The following is a 19971-nucleotide window of genomic DNA, read 5'->3' as shown; positions in this document are numbered from 1 at the left end:
TTCCACACGTTGCCAACCCCAAAGGGATAACCAGATCTTCCTCCAAACCAGTGGGCAGAGGCACAAAACCAAGTTCATTCCCTTCTCTCCATGAGGGCAATTCAGCCTGTTCCTGCAGATCAGATAGGCCAAGGGTTCTATTCCAGACTTTTTCTGGTACCCAGAAAAGAGGGCACCTGGCGCCCAATCTTAGATCTATCTATTCTAAACACCTTCCTGGTGGTACCAAAATTCAAAATGCTCACACTGCAGCAGCTTCTCCGTAAGCTGTCCAAAAATGCCTGGTTAGCCACTCTAGACCTCAAAGAGGCCTATCTGCATATCCCAATCAGAAAGTCTTGCAGAAAATATCTATGTTTCAGGGCAGGATCTATGCATTATCAGTTCTCTGCACTTACCTTTGGCTTATCCACTGCTCCCAGAGCAAAATGCCTGGCTCCAGCCATTGCTTTTTGCAGATAAAGAAATATTCAAATTTACCCTTACTTGGACAACTGCCTGATTCAGGCAGACAGTCAGGAAAAGCTGTTACAATCACCTCACTGGGGTACACTGTCAATGAGAAGAAATCCAAACTAATCCCCAGTCAAAAAATTGTATTCCTGGGAGCAAGCCTGGACACAGCATCCCAGATGGCTTTTCTAACTCCAGAAAAACAAGCCTATCTGACAGGCTACTTCTCTCAACTGGCCCACCAGAACCTAGTTATCCGCAAGGAAAATCTTGCAAGCTGTAGTGTTCATGGCCTCCTGCATTCTACTAATTCCGTATGCCCAGACTGCATATGAGGAATCTTCAGTGGTACTTAAAAAGCCTTTGGTGTCAACATTCTCAGGACCTGGAAACTATTATACCTATGATACCCTGTCTAAGGAAAGACTTTCTTTGGTGGACAGCAGCATGCAACCACAACAAGAGACTTCCTTTTCGCAACCCCACACTGCCCAGACCCTAACCACAATTGCATCAGACTATGCCGGGGGTACTCACCTGGACGGCAGGTGCATTCAGGGCCACTGGAGCCCAAACCAAATTCATCTGCACATCAACCAAAAAGAGATGCTAGCTATTCAGCATGCTCTGACAGCTTTCAGATCCCTGCTCTCTCCAGGGCCTCTACTAATCAAAACCGACAACACCACAGTAATGTGGTGCATCAACAAGAAGGGAGGAACCCACTCTTACCCACTCTGCAGGCTAGCCATGACCCTTTGGAACACGGTCTCAGCCTTGTATATTCATCTGCAAGCTCAGTTCCTGCCAGGCAACCAAAGCTCTCTGGCAGACAACTTGAGCAGAAATCTCCTGGACCCACATGAGTGGCAATTAAACCACAACACCTTCAACCTTGTGACCCAAAAATGGGGTACCCCGAAGGTGGACCTATTTGCTTCCCCCTACAACCACCAGCTCAGCAAATTCCTGCACCAGGGAACCTCACAGCAAGGCCTGGAAAGTGGATGCCCTATCCTTTCAGTGGGCAAACCTCTCATTCTATGCATTTCCCCCTCTACCTCTTCTTACCAGAGTATTACTCAGAATAAGGGAGAAAGACCAAGGTCAATCCTGATTGCCCCAGATTGGCCACGCCAACACTGGTACCCACTACTGCACAGTCTGTCCCCGTTGCCTCCATGGCACCTCCCCCAGATTCCAACTCTCATGACTCAGCAGGAGGGAGAGTTCTGGTGTCCAAAGTATCAGACCCTGAATCTAGCATCCTGGCTTATTCCTTGACTTCTCCTCCAGTGGCCAGCCTAAGCAAACAAGTCCTGGATGTCATACGTGAAGCCAGATGACCCAGTACTAGAAATTCCTATGCTGACAAGTGGAAAAGGTGTAGTTCCTGGATCCAGACTAAAGGTGCTGACCCAGCACAGCCCTCCTTACCTCTCATCCTGGATTAACCAGCAGAATTACTCCACAGGGGCCTATCCTTCTCTTCCAATAAAATCCAGGCCTTTGCCATCTCTGCACATTACAGCACTGAGCCACCTCTCTTCTCACACCCTCTCATCAAACAGTTCCTGAGAGGGGCTAACAACTTAAGGCAACCAAGAAGAGCTCCTACCCCTGCTTGGGACCTTAACTTTGTTTTGGAAAAGCTCCCCCCCCCCCCACCCCCTTTGAGCCTGCAGCTTCAGCAGAGTTAAAATTCCTGTCTTGGAAAACAGCCTTGCTTCTGGCCATCACTTCAGCTAGAAGAGTGTTTGAGCTACAAGCACTTATGGCTGTGGAACCTTTCATTATTTTTCATGCTGACAGGGTCTCCCTCAGGAATAACCAAACCTTCATGCCTAAGGTGGTGTCCAGTGTGGCTCTCAACCAGTGTGTTCATTTGCCCACCTTTTTCCCTAAACCTCATAATAAGGGGGAAAGGATCCTGCAGTCTTTAGATGTGTACAAACAGCTCAGATTCTACCTGGATAGGACTAAACCCTTTAGGAAATCAGTTACTAGTCAGCTTTGCACCAGGGGCAGAGGGCAAAGCTATATAAAAACAAGCCATTTCCAAATGGATAGCACACTGTATCCATTTGTGTTGCAAACACCATGGGAAACCACCCCCACAGGGGGTCAGAACACATTCTACTAGGGCAACTTCAACCTCTACAGCCTTACTCAGAGGGATCCCTACCAGGAACATCCTGGAAGCTGCAACATGGAGTTCTGTTCATACCTTCACCAAGCATTACCACCTGCCTATCTTTTCAAAATCCAGGGCAGGCTTTGCAGCCGCAGCCCTGCAGGGCATAGTAGCCAGCCCCAACTCTTCTTGACTGTCTCCACCCGTTCTTCAGCTTTGGGAATCAACCCAAGTGTGATGACTGCAACAGTGAAACACAAAGAACGTAGTACAGTTGTGTACACTTACCATAAATGTAGATGTTCGAGTGTATTCACTGTTGCAGTCCTGGTTTCCCACCCTCCAGCCCCCTTGTTTCTCTCTCTCGCTCTGTCTTCCTCACACTTACAGGACTATTAATATTTACTTTCTACTGGTGGTGTTACTCCACCATAACTTAGCTCCCTATTGGGGGCTCCTGACATTTGGGGCAAGAAAAACTGATGTAATGGTATCGGCTGCCTGTTTTTATACCACTGACGTCCTGACATCAGTCCTGGCGCGACAGCAACCTACACAGACATACTAAGTCTCTGGTATTCGGGCTGACTGAGGGCTACCCCTGGCAGGATAACCCAAGTGTGATAACTACAACAGTGAATACACTCGAACATCTACATTTATGCTAAGTGTACACAGCTGTACTTTCTGTAGCATAACTCAAAAAAGTCTTCTCCCCAGTCAATCCAGTGTGCTCACTTAGCATCTCCGACAGAGCTGTCTGCAGGGAATCCCAAAAGTCTGCCAGCTCATCACACTTCCAAAAAAATATGTTCCCATTTGCCTCTTTCTTGCCCATCACACCTCCAACATTTGCTATCCACCTGAGGATAAAATTCTTTGGAGTTTACTTGGGATATAAAAATGCCTATTTAAATACTTTCAGGCAAGGATCCTAAATATTCTAGACTTTGTTGCATATTTGGGAGATTTACATATATCTTCCCGTTGTCTGTTTGTGAATTGCTTATCCAATCTCTCTTCCCAATCCTTTCTAAGCTCCTCTGAGTGATTCTTATAATTATTTAATATTTTCTAGGCTTTACTAATTATTCCTTTTTAATGGCAGCTTCTGTTCTAGATTCTATTAAAACTCTATCAGTATTGGTCTTTAATTTAGGAGCCCCCTATTTCTTTCTCTTTGCCTGTACTCTGATATCAATCCTTGATAGGGAAGGCAATCTCTAACCTGCAGTCCAAATAAATTCTTGGCCTCTTACCATTCTGTTACCTTTCCCTTTCTAGTTATTTGCTCCAAATGCCTTGGTTCCTTTGCCAGTTCTCTCCAGTAAATTCCAGCTCCCTCTTGCCTATTATCTGTATTCCTAACCACAGTCATCCCTATCGGCAAAATCTCTTTTCTCCATGTTTGTGCTGGTTTGGTTTGTATAATACTCCCAGCTATTTTATGAATATAGTACTCTGTATAATTTTGGTTTTTCTCCTTAGGAGTCTGCATCCCAAAATCCCAATATCTCCTTATTTTTTGAGCTTCCTTCCTTTGTCAGCATCTTTCCTTAACACTTTGAATTATAGTTTTCTGCATGTGCTATGTATAAGAGCCTTAACTATGTTGCTGTAAAATACCCCCTCAAGTTAGGTATTCCTAGTTCACCTTATTCTGTTGGTAGAATCAGCTTATCCTACGTGACCCTTGCTGTCTTCAAGGGGAAAATCCTTGAACTCTTTTTTAATTGCTGTCCACAACTTTCTTTGGTTGATAAAAGTATGCCTGACCTGTGTATAAGACTAAAGGGACTAAAAACATTTTAATGGCTTGTATCTTAGCATCCATATCCATATAACAAAACTTCCAGTTTCTCAATTTTTGTATTATCTTCTGTTTAGTCTCTTCCCACATATCTTTAGCTGCCACCACAGAGTCATTTCTAATCCATGCGTCCCCATAAATATGGATGATGTTGGACAAATTCATGTGTGGGTACATAATTTGCCACTATTGCATTTGTTTTACCTTCATTAATTTTGTATCTTGAGAAGATTTGAAACTGTCTTAAAATGTTCCACAATGCTGTAATGTCCCTTTCTGGTTTTGTCATGTATAGAATAATATCATCTGCAGACAGAGCCAGCTTTTTCTGACTACCATACCAATTATATCCTTGAATTTCTGAGTCCCTTATTTTCTTCCCCAGTGGTTCTAAATGTAATGCAAACAACAAAGGGAAAGCGAATAACCCTGCCTGGTTCCTCTACTCAAGCAGAAATTATTGGCGAGGACCCCACCCAGTTTAATTTGCGCCAGTCTCTCTCTAAATCTTTTCTAACTTGATCTGATTGAATATTTTATATGCCCTACTGATTATCCTTTTCTAACCGTCGATTCTCTTCTAGACTGGGCTAAAACACCACTAGTGCAAGCCTTTCACTTAAGATTCTTGTATCCCTTTCTGTTTGCCTATACTATGATGTCAATCCCTGTTAGGGAAGGCAGTCTCTAGCCTGCAGTCCAAACGTTTTCTTGGCCTCTTTGCATCCTATTACCTTTCCCTTTCTCATTATTTGCTCACAATACCTTGGTTCCTTTGTCAGTTTTCTCCAGTAAATTCCAGCCCCTTCTTGCCTTTTTTTATACCACTACTTGCATTCATCCCCATTGGCAAAATCTCCTTTCCTCCATTCCCATGCTGATTTAGCTCTTAGCATACTTTCTACAACTTTACAAATATAATATTCTATAGGTTGTTATAATTCTCCTTAAGGATCTGCATCCAAAATCCCACTCTGTCTTTATTTCTTGAACTACCCCCTGCCTCATCATCATCATCATCATTCCATTCCATTTTGAATTGTAACCTTTTGCTTGCGTTACGTGTATGAGCCTCAACTGTGTAGCTCTGAAATATCATTTTGAATCAGATAATCTAAAACCCCTATGCCTGTTGGAAGGATCAACTTTCCCACATAACTCTTGCCCTCTTCTCCTCCCAGATAAATTATTTTAACTCTTTACTAATTAGTGTCCACAACTTTTCTTTCAGTTGATAAAAAAATACCTGTATGTAAAATTAAAGGGACTAAAACATTTTTCTATACTTGTATCTTACTATCCATATCCATAAACTCTTCATTCAGGTTTTTAGTCATATTGTATCTTGATGTCCACTCATTGCAGTCTTCCTGCTTTTAATTCCAGCAGTTTTGTGTCATAAACTTTGATGCCTTTTCTTTTGTGATTTCAGCATTGCCAATGCTGCAGTTTGTGAAGAGATACAAATTTACACAATGGTTATCATGTAACCCCCTGCTCAACTTGGGAGGTAAGCAGTATTACTTGCTTGACATTGGTGACAAGAGAAGTTTTAAGTATGTCTACTTAAAGCTGTATATGGCTATGCTTCTTATGGTCCCCATTATAGCTTGCCTAGTATTTTCTGTGAGATTATTTAGTAGTTTTATATGGTACCCTTTCAGCTGTCTTGGTTTCTGTATTTCCTCATTTGGGGTACTGCTACTGATTTCCAGGATTTATTTGGCGTTGTTAGGGTTAAACTCTTTTGCATTCCATGCTCCAGTGCCTCTACCCTTTTAGTCAAGGTAAGCGCTTTCTTTGATGTTGTTTTGGAGGTCTTTTAAGACTTTTCTTTTTTTAAGGTATGCTCGTGATTAATCCAGTTGTGATCAATGTTGGTTTTATTTTGATTCATTTATTATTTTTGGACAATTTCATATCCTTTTTATCATTTTTTTTATGATCATATCACAGTACTGCATTTAATACGGTGATACCAATGCAGATGATAGACAAACTGGCACATTTAGGAACGAGTAAACATCTCTGTAACTGGATCCTGGACTTCCTTTTTTTTTGTGCTCAAAATTTTTTATTTAATTTTCCAATAACAATAGAGAAAACAAATAATTTTACAATTTAAATGACAAATTGTAATAAACTTTGTACCAAATTTACAAAGGCCTCAAAAGCAAAGGGAATAGCAAAATATAAACATATAAAGAAGGTTATACAATATTCAACAATTCTTGCTTCTAATTTGATTAATTAGATGAAAGTGTACCTGGATTCGTTGTCTTAATAAGAGAGAAAACTTTCGCCCAAGGATTATTAGTCCATTTTCTAGGAAAAATTAATTCTTTAGCTTTTATTTTCGTTGATGCTACTTCGTCCAATAGAATCATGAATTCTTCGAAGGCTGGAATGGAGGATGATTTCCATCTTCTTGTAATGCATTTTTTGGCTACTGCCAAAATTGTCCAAAGAAGATATTTATTTTTATTCATTGTAATAGATTAATTTACATTCAGAAAATTAAGGATTTTAATAATATAAAGGAATCAGTAAAGATAGCTTGAAGGAAATTACCAATATATTCCCAAAATTTCTTAATGAGAGAACATTCATAAAAAATATGAGACCAATCGGCCTTGCATTTTAGAGAGCATCTCCAACATGTTAACTCCTTAGAAAGATTAAATTTCACAATTTTACTAGGAGTATAGAAAGCTCTCTACAAGAATTTCCAGGAAAAAAATCTTCCAAACTTGTAAATTAGAAGTTAATTTAATGGAATGTAAAATATTAGTTTTATTCTCAGAGGTTAGGGACAATGTATAATCCTTAGTAATAAACTCCCAGAATTTCTGATTAGGGATAGTTTTATAGTTAATAATGATTTTACAAAGTTTTGAAATAAAATTTTTCCAACTAAATTCTCCATGTAGTATTTCATGTATAAGAAGTATAAATTTGGGCGAGGATTTAAAGGAAGAATGCTTTATTCTGCACAGATCTTGAGTAAATGGAAGTACACTGTTGAGAGCTAACCAATCTGATTTTGATATATTAAAATTTTGTGCATCCAGGGTAACTAAGTTCATTGTGCACTGATACCAGCATGTACATTTTTTTCGCTTCCAAATTACTAAGAGTATCTATATTAAAGCTTCAGATCCTGGACTTCCTGATTGAGAGACCTCAGAGGACGTGTTCAGGTAAGGACACATCAAAGTGCATCACCATTAACATTGGGGTTCCATAGGGATGTGTTCTCAGCCCAGTGATATTCACCATCCTGACCCGCAACTGCTGTGCTAAGGGCAAGTCCAAGTCCAACCATATCATCAAGTTTGTTGATGATACCACAGTCGTGGGGCTCATTACAAAGGAAGGTGAAAGGGTGTAGAGAAGAGGTGGCATCTCTGATCAGTTGGTATGAGGGGAACAACCTTGACCTGAATGTAAGCAAGACCAATGAGATTATCATCAACTTCAGGAAAAGAACAAACCACCCAGTGCTCAGTATCAATCGTGAGAGTGTGTAGAGGGTTAAGAGTATGAAATTCCTGTTGGTACACATATCAGAGGATCTCTTGTGGTCAGAAAACCCCAGCCAACTGGTCAAGAAAGCCCACCAATGCCTCCACTTTTTAAGAAGGCTGAAAAAACCTAAGCTTCCTCTTCATATTCCCTCCACCTTCTACAGAGGGGTAGTAGAGAGCATCCTCACTTGCAACTTCACAGTGTGATTTGGAAGCTGCATTTACAGAAAGGAAGGTGCTGCAAAGAATGGTGAGGGTTGCAGAGAATGTAGCAGGTTCCAGTCTTCCATTGATAGAACATCTTCACTCTGCAAGAAGCATCCAAAATGCAACCAAAATAATATAGGACAACACTCATACTGCACATGAACTGTTTAAGCATCTGGCATCGGGCAGGAGATATCACAGGATCTGCTGCGGGACTACAAGATTCAGTAACAATTTCTGCCCTACAGTGATTGCACTTCTGAACATGGGCACTAGTCCAAGGGATCTGGACCCATAATAAGTAAATTTTTATTTATTTGTGCAATATATACTTACATATATTCCAAGTAAGTGCAATACTTATTTGTTATACCCATAGTCAGTATTTTTTAACTCACTCAAGCGCAATGTTAGACAAATAACTTAGGCATTTCAATCTGTAGTTTGTTTTGTATTACTTTAAATAGGGTAGTTAATTTAACTCAGGGGAGGGTATTCTTTTCGTATGTGAGTGTTGGTAAATGTCTCTGCTCTTTCTTGTATGTATTGGGAGCAATATGTATTTGTAAATTGTTTATTCCTCTATTTGTATGTATTGTTTCACTTTACTTTGTAATCTCAAGAATTGAGCTGGTGTGCAATATTTCATTTAGGCTACACGTGTAGTTCTAAATGACAATAATGTTTACTTTGACTTTGATCATATTACTAATACCAGGATACTAACCACTATGTGATTGTGTGACTTCCAAGATGGCTGCACATTGAGTAACAGTTTAATTCTAGTTCTCCCAGTGTAAAAACAGAAATGCAGCAGAGAAAACCAGTGGTCCAGGATTTCTGAGTAAATTTCAGTAACTGGCTAGTATGTGCAATGCCTGGGTGCCAGGAAAAAAGAACTACAGAGGACCAGAAGGAAAATCAGCTACAATAGGTGATGAAAAAACACTGACTGGGAAAAGTCCTGTAGCTATTCATCAAAAAGCAGTGCCAGCTCCGGACATGACTTCCAGTAACCCTGAGGAAAGTATAAAACAACTGTATACAGATCTGACTAAAGTAAATGAAGCACTGATGGAGTATATCACCTCAAGCAGTAAAAGGCTAGAAAAAATTGAAGCTTTAAACAGATTCTCAGATAAGGTGAGAAAACTGCAAAACTCAGAGGTTGAAATGAAGAAAAGTCTGGCTGAATATGAGACTGCACAAGAAGATCCAGTGTCTGTTTGCCTGGGACAACATGATTGACAGACCATGATGCTTTGCTAGAGATGGCCTGCACCTGTCTCCCCTGAGATTCCGGATACTGGTAAGACTCTTGCCACACCTATAGTGCCTTTTTAGGCAATGTTCAAATGACAAACTCACCACCATAGCAGGTATAAGCAAGCAAACTCTGAGGGTAAATGCTACTCAGTGCTAGAAGTCCAAACCTCAAATTGCACTCACTCGAGGCACTCCTTAAAATGGAGAACATCAACATCTGTGCAGTGATGGAGACCTGGTTCAAGGCTCCAGAGAGCACCACCTGCATTACCAGGCTATAACTCATACCATACCTTTAGGCCGCCTAACCTGGTCCGAAACACTAAAGAAGGAGGCATGTCCATATTCATTAAGGATATCCACACCTCCAGGCTAGTTGCTCAACATAATGCATCCAAAGTTATTCAAGTGCAGCTAACACTGGGCAAGACTGCAATCCAGGTTGTAGCTTGTTAAAGATCCCCCAGCATGCCCCAGGATGCCCATTCCATGTTTCTTGATATGTTGGGTAATATTAAGGTACATCCCAATACCCTAATAATGGGCAAATGTCCTTCAAGGATGCATCTGCAGTCCTTACATATGGGTTGTCCTGCCTCAGGCAGCCCTTCGGTCGGCCGGATTCCAAAGTCTGGGTCCGGCGTCGGCTGATGTCGCCCACTTCCCGACGTCAGAGCGCCTGGGGTATAAAAGAGTTAGCTGACGCCATCTTCCTCAGTCTTTCTTGCCGCGTGGTGCCCGAAGCAGAAGCAGTTCGCAAGTGCCGGTCGGCCAGCTCCTGTAGATTCAGCTACCGAAGACTTCAAAAAGCTAAGTACCCCGTTGGGGACTCTTTCTTGCTTCAGCCGATGTCAGATCAAAAGCTTAAAGTTAATAATTGCTTGACTTGTGGGAAACAAATACCTCATAAGGATTTCCATTCCAAGCTAATCACCCTAGACATCAGTATCCCGCCCCCACCCCCATTAAGGAAACCACTGTAAAAAACTTCTCTAAAGCCAACTTCATGCTTCTTAAGACAGAAGTGGCAAGCTTCACAACACCCATACAGATGGAAAATAGAGGTACGACTGCTGAATTGTATACAAATGCACTGTATAAGCACATACATGAGTGCATGGATCATGCCATCCCCAACAGAACCAAGATGCTATCCTCTTAAAAAAAAAAAAAAAAAAAAAAAAAAAAAGGAAGCAAATCTGGTGGTCCCCTGCCATAAACAAACTCTACAACAGAAGTAAGAAACTGTTGCAAGAAAGAGTAAAATTCCCTGATTGCAGGAACTCCCTGGTCAACCTCAGTAAGAAGCTGAGATCAGTCATAAAATCCTCCAAAGTTAGTTTCAAAAATAAAATCGCCACTGATTCTAAAGACAACCACAAAACATTCTACAGGTATGTCAAGAATCTCAATGGCAACACTCAGATCTGTTCTGAGCTACAGCACAATGGCACTAGATATACAGAACCAACTGATATTGCCAACATCCTGGCAGATAGGTTCAGTGCAAACTTCACCCCCCCCCCAACCCCCCAAAGGGCCCATCACTATACAGGAAGAATGCAAAGCCCATGGAATCACAGCTGCACAAGTAAAGACCGCACTCTCCAAAGCCAAGAACACAGCATCCATAGGACCTGACAACATCCCAGGCTGCGTTCTGCACAAACTACAGAACGAACTGGCACCTCACCTAAGTACCATGTTCAATCATAGCCTCACTTCAGGCTTTGTGCCTATTGAATGGCGCACAGCGACAGTTATCCCACTCCACAAAGGGGGTGCCACCATGGACCTCAGGAACTACCACCCCATTAGCCTGACGATCCTGGTCTGCAATGCCATGGAACGTATCATATTGGAGCTTATAAACAAGGAGATGGGTAATCTCCAAACTCTGGACTCCACTCAGTTTGGGTTTGTAAAAGGTAGGTCATGTCTCCTAAACCTGATTGACTTCTTTAAAGCAGTCACCAGAGCCGTGGACAAGGGTAAGGTGGAGCACACAGCCTATCTTGACCTTGCCAAGGCTTTTGACACCATCCCCCACTCTGGAATTATAGATAAACTCACTAGATTGGGCATAAATCTCTATGTCACAAGATGGGTGACCAACTGGCTCACTGACAGAACCCACACAGTGAAAGTAGCCGACTCAAAATCCAACTTCAGACCAGTGACAAGTGGAGTACCACAGGGCTTTGTCCTGGGTCCTCTCCTGTTTGGCATCTACTTCTCAGAAGTCCAGGCTAATACAGCAGGTCTTTGGCTAACTTTCTAAGTTCACAGACAACTGCAAGCTAGGTGCCGTAATAGAATCGCCTAATGATGTGGACATTCTACAAAGGGGCCTCACTGAGACTGATGCTTGCTGTCAAAGTCATGGCCTCAAGCTCAATGCCAAGAAGTGCATTGTCATCCCCTGTGGGAAAAACAGTGTATCCATGAACTACCACATAGGCAGTAGCCTACTAAACACTGAAAGTGTGATAAGAGACCTTGGGACACAGGTGGACAGTAGTCTCTCCTTTGATAATCCCATTGCCACAGTAGTCGGGAAATACTTCTGTGTGGCACACCTCATCACAAAGGAGTTCACCTCCAGAAAAAAAGAGGTCATTGTTCCTCTCTGCTCATCCCTCATCAGACCCATTATAGATTACAATGCCCCATTTGGCATGTACCTCACAAGACATCTGCAACAGCTAGAAAGGCCTTGGAAATATCTCACTAAGAAGATTACCGGTCTCAAACAGATGCCATATGTGGACCGTCTCAAAAAACTCCAGCTCTACTCAGTCGCTTATCGTCTACTCAGAGGTGACCTCTGCCTAACACACAAAGCTATGTCAAACTTAGATCTGTTGGACATGCTACACTTAAAGAAACCCCAGTCCCTCCAAGCCACACGCACCAGGGACCTAAACCTTGCCACTACAACAATAAACAGAACATGCTGGAGGGATAGATTCCTGTCCCAGAGACTTCCCATGCTCTGGAACAGACTACCCATTCATGTTAAGCAAAGCTCCGCATTAGCCCTCTTTAAGAAAAATCTCGACAATTGGATGGGAACTAGGAAATTCACCCCGGGAATCCCTTCTGTGGCTCTGCTAGGCAGGGGCCCAGAAAATAACTTTCTTGCGTGGCAAAAGCCAGAGAACTTTTTTGGCTAGACTTATATAGGCCCCAGGGCCAATAGCCTAGTACGTAACTATGAAGCTAAGAGATGTTGCAAAAAAATAACAGAATTAGAGGACAGAGCATATGGGAAAAACCTGTGATTTCTGCTGTACCTGAGAAGCTGGAAGGAGTAGACTGTATTAATGTTATGAAAGCACAAATAAGCAACTGAACTGGTATACCACAACAGGAATTGTTAATTGAAAGGGCACATCATGTGTATGCTCCAAACCTGGCTATATGAAAACAACCTAGACCTTTAAAAGTAAAGATGCAATTTTACCAGCAGAAGGAGTTGATTCTGACAAAACTGTGGCAGAAGGACAAAGTACTAAAAGTGAGAGACAGCAGAGTGTTTGTGGAGAATGGCTACTCATTGTACACCAGGCAGAAGATAAATAAATGTATTCCATTATTCAGGTAATGTCAAGAAGCAATGGTGAGATTCAAACTGCTGTACCTAGTTGTCTTCAAAATATTTTTCCCTGGAGGAATAAAATCATTTTTTGATGAAGTATATGCTAAGGAAGAAATACAAAAGTTTGTCTAACAAAAAGTGAGCTGTGAAACAGGAGATTCTGCTTCTTGTTCTTCTGGTAATAAAGACCACAGAGAGACTACAGCAGTGAAACATGTCCCAGTGTTTCAAAGGAATATGCTTTTGAGAGGGGAAAAAGGCACAGGAGTTGACTATAATAATTGAAAGTGGACTGGAGATGAAGCAGAGACAGGGTTTGTAAGAATCAGATAAGCAGGAGTAGAACAAGAAAATCTGGAAATATTGGACTTTGTTAAACTTGTAGGGGACTCTGAACCATATGCCGTACTTCATGTCACTAAAGCTTGGAGAATAAAAAAGTAACTTGGAAACTGAGAAATGTAGGATTAGAAAACAATATTTATATGTGTGAAACAGGACAGAACAAGAAAATCTGAAAATATTGGACTTTTGTGGACTTCACGTGTAGGGGGACTATAAAGCATATGGCCTACTCCATGTCGTTAATGTTTGGAAAAATACTCAGGAGTTGGAAGAGGCAGGAGAAAGTCGACTGTATATAAGTAAAGCAATTTTTTTCTTAACAGTACTGTTTAAATGCTGCATGATTTTCTTTGCATGTTATAAAGTTAATTCTTTTTCAGTTATGTTTGTATTAGGGGTAATAATGTAAGTAGGTGCTTCTCTCTCTCTCTGTTCAGATTTAAGAAATGTAGGCACTGCACTGTAAAAAAAAAAAAAAAGATCTGGTTAAAAGTGCACGACAAAACAAAAATTAGTGTGCTTTTTCTCGTGCTTGCATAGGAGAATGGCTGGGTTAAGTCCATTAGCTGTATATAGTTACAAGTTTTAAGAGAAAGCAAGTAAATGAAAAAGAATATTGAATATTATAAGGATTTTTTTTACTAGTAGACAGATGTTCTTCATGTTTCACTGTTGCAGTCATCACATTTGGGTTATCTCAAAGTAGAATGATCCCTCACCACCTTTGGGTTATCTGCCTGCAGGTAGCCCTCAGCTGGCCTGAATACCAGTGCCTTTGGATTCCTGCGTTGGATGCTGTCTCTTCTTCCATGACGTCAGGTCGTCAGGGGGATAAAACATGCAGCTGACGCCATTACATCAGTCTTTCTTGCCGTGCGGTGCCTGAAGCAGAAGCAGTTCGTAAGTGCTGGTCGGCCAACTCCTGAAATTTTCATTTTCGAGTTTCGGATCGGAAGTCTTCAAAAAAATATATACACCATTGGAGATCCTTTTTCTTCCTCCAACCGATGTCAGTAAAAGTTAACAATTGTCTTACCTGTGGAAAGCAAATACCTCATAGAGATTTTCATTTGTACTGCATCCCCTGTTTAGGCCCAGACCACGATGTCCCTCACTGTCGATTTTGTGCCTTGTTCAACCCCCGAGCTATTCGTCATTGGGCTATCTTTGCAGCAAGTTATTTTTGTACTCTGTCTCAGTACTCCGAATTGGCTACGTTAAGCCGACTACCGATCTTCTGAAAAAACATAAGGATAAATAGAGAGACAGACCGCATAGGTCCAAAACTGCCGACGACACTTCTGTTAAGCTAGTCGCCAGTCCTCCAGTACTCAGTGGGGCACTTTTGCAGCCTCTGATACCCGCTACTTCAGATTCGCAGGCCTCTACTGAGACCCATTCGGAGTCTGGTATGCCGCGAGATGCTTCTTCGACTATGGAACCTGCGGATGTCTCTACCTTGGATGGGTCTGGAGCCGCTGTGCAAGCACTCTGCTTCTGAGGGTGTATTCAAGCCTACAGACTTGCATTTTAAACCAACGCCATCATCTTCATCCAGGCCTAAAGCTCGCACCATGCCTAGAAAACAGACAACCAAACCGCAGGCTCATGCCCATCATCATCTTCTTTCGGCTGTTCGTTAGGGGTCGCCACAGCAGATCACCTGTTTCCATTTCTTCCTGTCCTCTGCATTTTGCTGTGTCACACCAACCACCTGCATGTCCTCTCTCACCACATCCATAAACCTTATCTTAGGCCTTCCTCTTTTCCTGTTACCTGGTAGCTTCATCCTTAGCATCTTTTTCCCAATATACTCGGCATCCCTCCTCAGCACATGTCCAAACCAACGTAATCGTGCCTCTCTGGCTTTGTCTCCAAACCTTCCAACCTGGGCTGACCCTCTAATATACTTATTCCTAATCCTGTCCACCCTTGTCACACCCAGTGCAAATCTTAACATCTTTAATTCTGCCACATCCAGCTCAAACTCCTGCCTTTTTGTCAATGCCACTGTCTCCAACCCATATAACATAGCTGGTCTCACTACCCTCTTGTAGACCTTCCCTTTCACTCTTACAGGTACTCATCTGTCACAAATCACTCCTGACACTCTTCTCCACCCACTCCATCCTGCCTGTACTCTCTTCTTCACCTCTCTTCCACACTCAAAGTTACTCTGAACTATTGACCCCAAGTATTTAAACACATCCACCTTTGCCACCTCTACTCCTTGCATCCTCACCATTCCTCTATCTACCTTCTCATTCACACACATATATTCTGTCTTATTCATGCTGACCTTCACTCCTCTTCTCTCTAGAGCATACCTCCATCTCTCCAGGGTCTCCTCCACCTGTTCCCTCCTCTCACTACAGATCACAATGTCATCTGCAAACATCATAGTCCACGGGCTCAGCCATATGCCTAAAAAACAAATGCTTAGAATGGCTGAAGGCCTTATGACTTTAATTAGGGGAAGCCAGCCTTCCCCCTCTATGAGACCTAGAACTGATTTCCCTTCTGATTCATCTGATCAGGAATCTGATATTTCTGTTCCTTCTGATTGCCAGGATTTGCCTTTATCTACCTATGAGGATTCTGATGCAGAGGATTCCATTCCCTCTGCTTCCCCTCCAAAAGATTTTTCTTTTGGTGAAACCTTACACACTCTTAGGGAACATTTCCGCTGGGAAAGCCAGGATTACTCTGACTCCAAAAAGAGACTTAGAGAATTTTTACTCCTTCCTCAACACAGGCCTTTAGCTATCCCTCCTGTTCTGGACATTGTAGATGATGTTTTCTTGGAATCTAGCCTTTCCCCAGACACTTTACCTCCGGCTCCCAGAAAACCTGACAGGTATTACAGAGTACCTGACTCTCACAAGTTCCTCTTCAAGAATCCTACTGCAGATCCAGAGACCATTTCCCAAGGACCAAAAGGCATTAAGGCTACTACTGCCAAAAATCCTACCATTTCTGATAGAGATTCTAGAGCCTTAGACAGATGGGGTAAAAAGGTATACACTCCTGCTACTTTGTCCATTAGGGCTTTAAATTGCCAGTTTCATATGTTAAAGTATCAACAGCATATTATGGGACTACTTAAACAGAAAATGATGTTGATTCCTGAACACAAAGAATTACATGATTTAATGCATTCTGCAGAACAAGTTGGTAAACATACTTTGCAATGTGGTTTTGACACTTTAGAAGCATCTTGCAGGGCTGCTGTTACTGGGTCTGTACTTAGAAGGCATGCTTGGTTTAAGGAGCAAAACTTGCCAGATCATGTTAAAGCCAAATTACTGGATGCTCCCTTAAACCAAGACCACCTTTTTGGCAACAGAGTAGAAGTCGTCCTCACAAGGATGGAGGAAAAAGCTAAATCTGTGCAAACTGTTAAAAATTTCCTGCAAGTACAGACTACCAGATTTAGTAGGCATTGGCCTTCAAAGGATTGGTCCTTTCCAGTCTCTTCCAGGCCTTCTCAGTCCAAACCCAGGAACCGCAGACCACCTAGGTTACAATCTCAGGATATGCACAGGCCTAAGCAGTGGGGGTCTCCCACTTCCAAAGCTGGAAGTAGTAAGACACCCCCCTACGGAAAAATGTCACAATGGCTTAACCTTAACCCTTCCAAGCCCTGCTCAATTGCCTGCTCCCTTAAGAGGAAAGCTCGCCCTGCATGCAAAAAACTGGGAACTTATTATTCAGGACAAATGGGTTTTAAATATAGTTTTCCAAGGATACAGGTTCCACTTCCAGACCTTACCAACCCAAATGGTTGGCCAGACCTACCCCCAAATCAGTGGGAAGAGGCTCAACAGCAGGTTCTCTCTCTTCTAAGTATCAGGGATTTCAGCCTGTCCCAGCAGAAGAAAGGGGATAAGGTTTTTACTCAAGACTTTTCCTGGTACCCAGAAAACACAGCTCCTGGCGTCCTATCCTGGACCTGTCTATTCTAAACACCTTTTTGGTAGTCCCAAAATTCAAAATGCTAACACTTCAACAGCTGCTTCCTATGCTAGGCAAAGATGCCTGTTTGGCAACCTTAGACTTAAAGGAAGCTTACCTGCACATTCCAATAAGGGAATCTTGCAGGAAATACCTACGCTTCAGAGCAGGCTCCATGCACTATCAGTTCTCTGCACTTCCCTTTAGCCTGTCTACTGCACCCAGGGTATTCATAAAGTGCCTAGCTCCAGCCATTGCATTTGGTAGGCAGAGAAATATTCAAATATACCCATACCTGGACGATTGTCTGATTCAGGCAGAAAACCAGGACATGCCATTAAAACATCTGGCATTTGTAAAGAAACTTCTAACCTCGGTGGGGTACACCATAAATTAAAAGAAATCTCATCTAGTACCCCGTCAACAGATTGTATTCCTTGGAGCAAGCTTGAACACAACTTCCCAGATGGCTTACATAACGCCAGAGAAACAAGTTTATTTGACAGTCTACTTCAAACTACTGGCCACAAAGACCCATCTATCTGCAAGGAAAATTCTGCAAGCCCTGGGGTTCATGGCCACTTGCATTCTACTAATTCCATATGCAAGACTGCATATGAGGAAACTACACTGGTATCTAAAAAGCTTTTGGTGTCAACATTCTCAGAACCTGGAATGAATGATTCCTATCATTCCTTGTATAAAGACAGAGTTCCTTTGGTGGGCAGAGGCCTGCCACCTCAACAAGGGGCTCCCTTTCAATCTACCCCCTGCCACCCAAACCCTGACTACAGATACATCAGACTATGCATGGGGGGTTCACTTGGCAGGGCAGTGCATTCAAGGCAAATGGAACCCGAGTCAGATGCACCTACATATCCGTCAAAAAGAAATGTTAGCTGTACAGAATTCCCTGACAGCCTTCAAGGACTACATCCTTCCAGGACAATTATTGGTGAAGAGAGACAACACCACAGTTATGTGGTACATAAACAAGCAGGGGGGAACCCACTCCGTACCCTCTCTGCAGACTAGCCATGGCTCTGTGGAACACAACCTTGAGCTACCAAGTGCACCTACAAGCTCAATTCTTGCCAGGCAAGATAAATTCACTGGCAGACGACCTAAGCAGAAATCTCATGGACCCACAAGAATAGAAACTGGAACCAAAAATATTCAAACTCTTGAGGAACAAATGATAGACCTGTTTGCCTCCCCCCAGAACTACCAATTGGACAAATTCTGCAGAAGGACTCCCTACAGCTAAGCTTGGAAAGTGGATGCCCTGTCCTTCACCTGGTAATGCCTCTAGGTTTATGCCTTTCCCCCTCTGCCTCTCCTCTCGAAGGTTCTGCTAAAAATCAAGCAGGACAAATCAAGGACAATTCCTATTGGACCAGACTGGCCTCACCAGCACTGGTACCCTCTCTTGCGCAGCATGATACTGCTGGATAGATGGCACCTACCGCAGACACCTTCCCTGCTCCCCCAGCAGGCGGGCCAGATTCTGCACCCTCAGCTTCAAACCCTGAACCTCACAGCCTGGCTAATTCCTTGAGCTCTTCAATAGCATCCCTCAGTAAGCAGGTGCTAGAGGTCATTCTGGAAGCAAGGAGACCTAGTACTAGAAAATCCTTTGCTGAAAAGTGGAAAAGATACTGTTCCTGGAGCCAGACCCAGGGTATGGTCACCACAGTGCTCATATTCTTCAGTACTTAACAGAAATGCTCCACAAGGGCCTATCCTTCTCGTCTATCAAAATTCATGCCTCTGCAATTTCAGCACATTATAATACTGAACCACCCCTCTTCTCTCATCCCCTGTTAAAGCAATTCCTCAGAGGGGCTAAAAATTTAAGACCCCCCCAGGTGAACCCCTACTCCAGCCTGGGACCTTAACTTTGTATTGGAAAAGCTCACTCTCCCTACATTTGAACCAGCTGCAACTGCAGATTTGAAATTCCTTTCTTTGAAAACAGTCTTCTTTCTAGCCATCACTTCAGCAAGAAGAGTGTCTGAATTACAGGCCCTCATGGCAGTGGGAATCCTTCATTATCTTTCATGCAGACAGGGTTTCCCTCAGGACCAATCCTTCCTTTATGCCCAAGGTGGTTTCTAGTGTGGCCCTAAATCAGTCCATTCATTTGCCTACTTTTTTCCCCTAATCCACAAAACAAAGGAGAATGAATTCTGCACTTCTTGGACATGCACAGACAACTCAGATTTTATGTGGACTGGACTAAGCCTCTCAGAAAATCTGAACAGCTGCTAGTTGGCTTTGCTGCAAGGACAGAGGGGAAGGTCATTTCAAAGCAAATCATTTCTAAATGGATAGCCCATTGCATTCATTTCTGCTATAAGTATCATGGAAAACCAACCGCACAGGTGATAAGATCACATTCCACCAAGGCTGCATCTGACTCTACTGCCTTTCCCAGAGGGGTCCCTACCAGGGACATCCTAGAAGCTGCTATCTGGAGCTCTGTACATACCTTCACCAAGCATTACCACATGTCTATTTTTTCTAAATACAGTGCTGGTTTTGCCACTGCAGTATTGCAGGGCTTAATAGCTGGTCCTAATGCTCTCTAAATTCCTCCTCCCTTCCTTAGATTTGGGAATCTACCCAAATGTAATGACTGCAACAGTGAAACACGAAGAACATAGTACAGTTG

At 42.6% G+C, this 19971-nt stretch overlaps 1 protein-coding gene across 1 annotated transcript in view; it reads left to right on the top strand.

The window, feature by feature from the left end:
* The window catches only part of PRKCZ (protein kinase C zeta), a 4411399-nt gene that overhangs the window by 869113 nt on the left and 3522315 nt on the right, over positions 1-19971 (top strand). The window lies entirely within an intron of this gene.

The sequence above is a fragment of the Protopterus annectens genome, chromosome 2.part1 (genome assembly GCF_019279795.1).
Source record: "Protopterus annectens isolate FY-2018-M chromosome 2.part1, PAN1.0, whole genome shotgun sequence".
Classification (NCBI taxonomy): domain Eukaryota; kingdom Metazoa; phylum Chordata; order Ceratodontiformes; family Protopteridae; genus Protopterus; species Protopterus annectens.
This window is presented reverse-complemented; position numbering and strand designations above follow the sequence as displayed.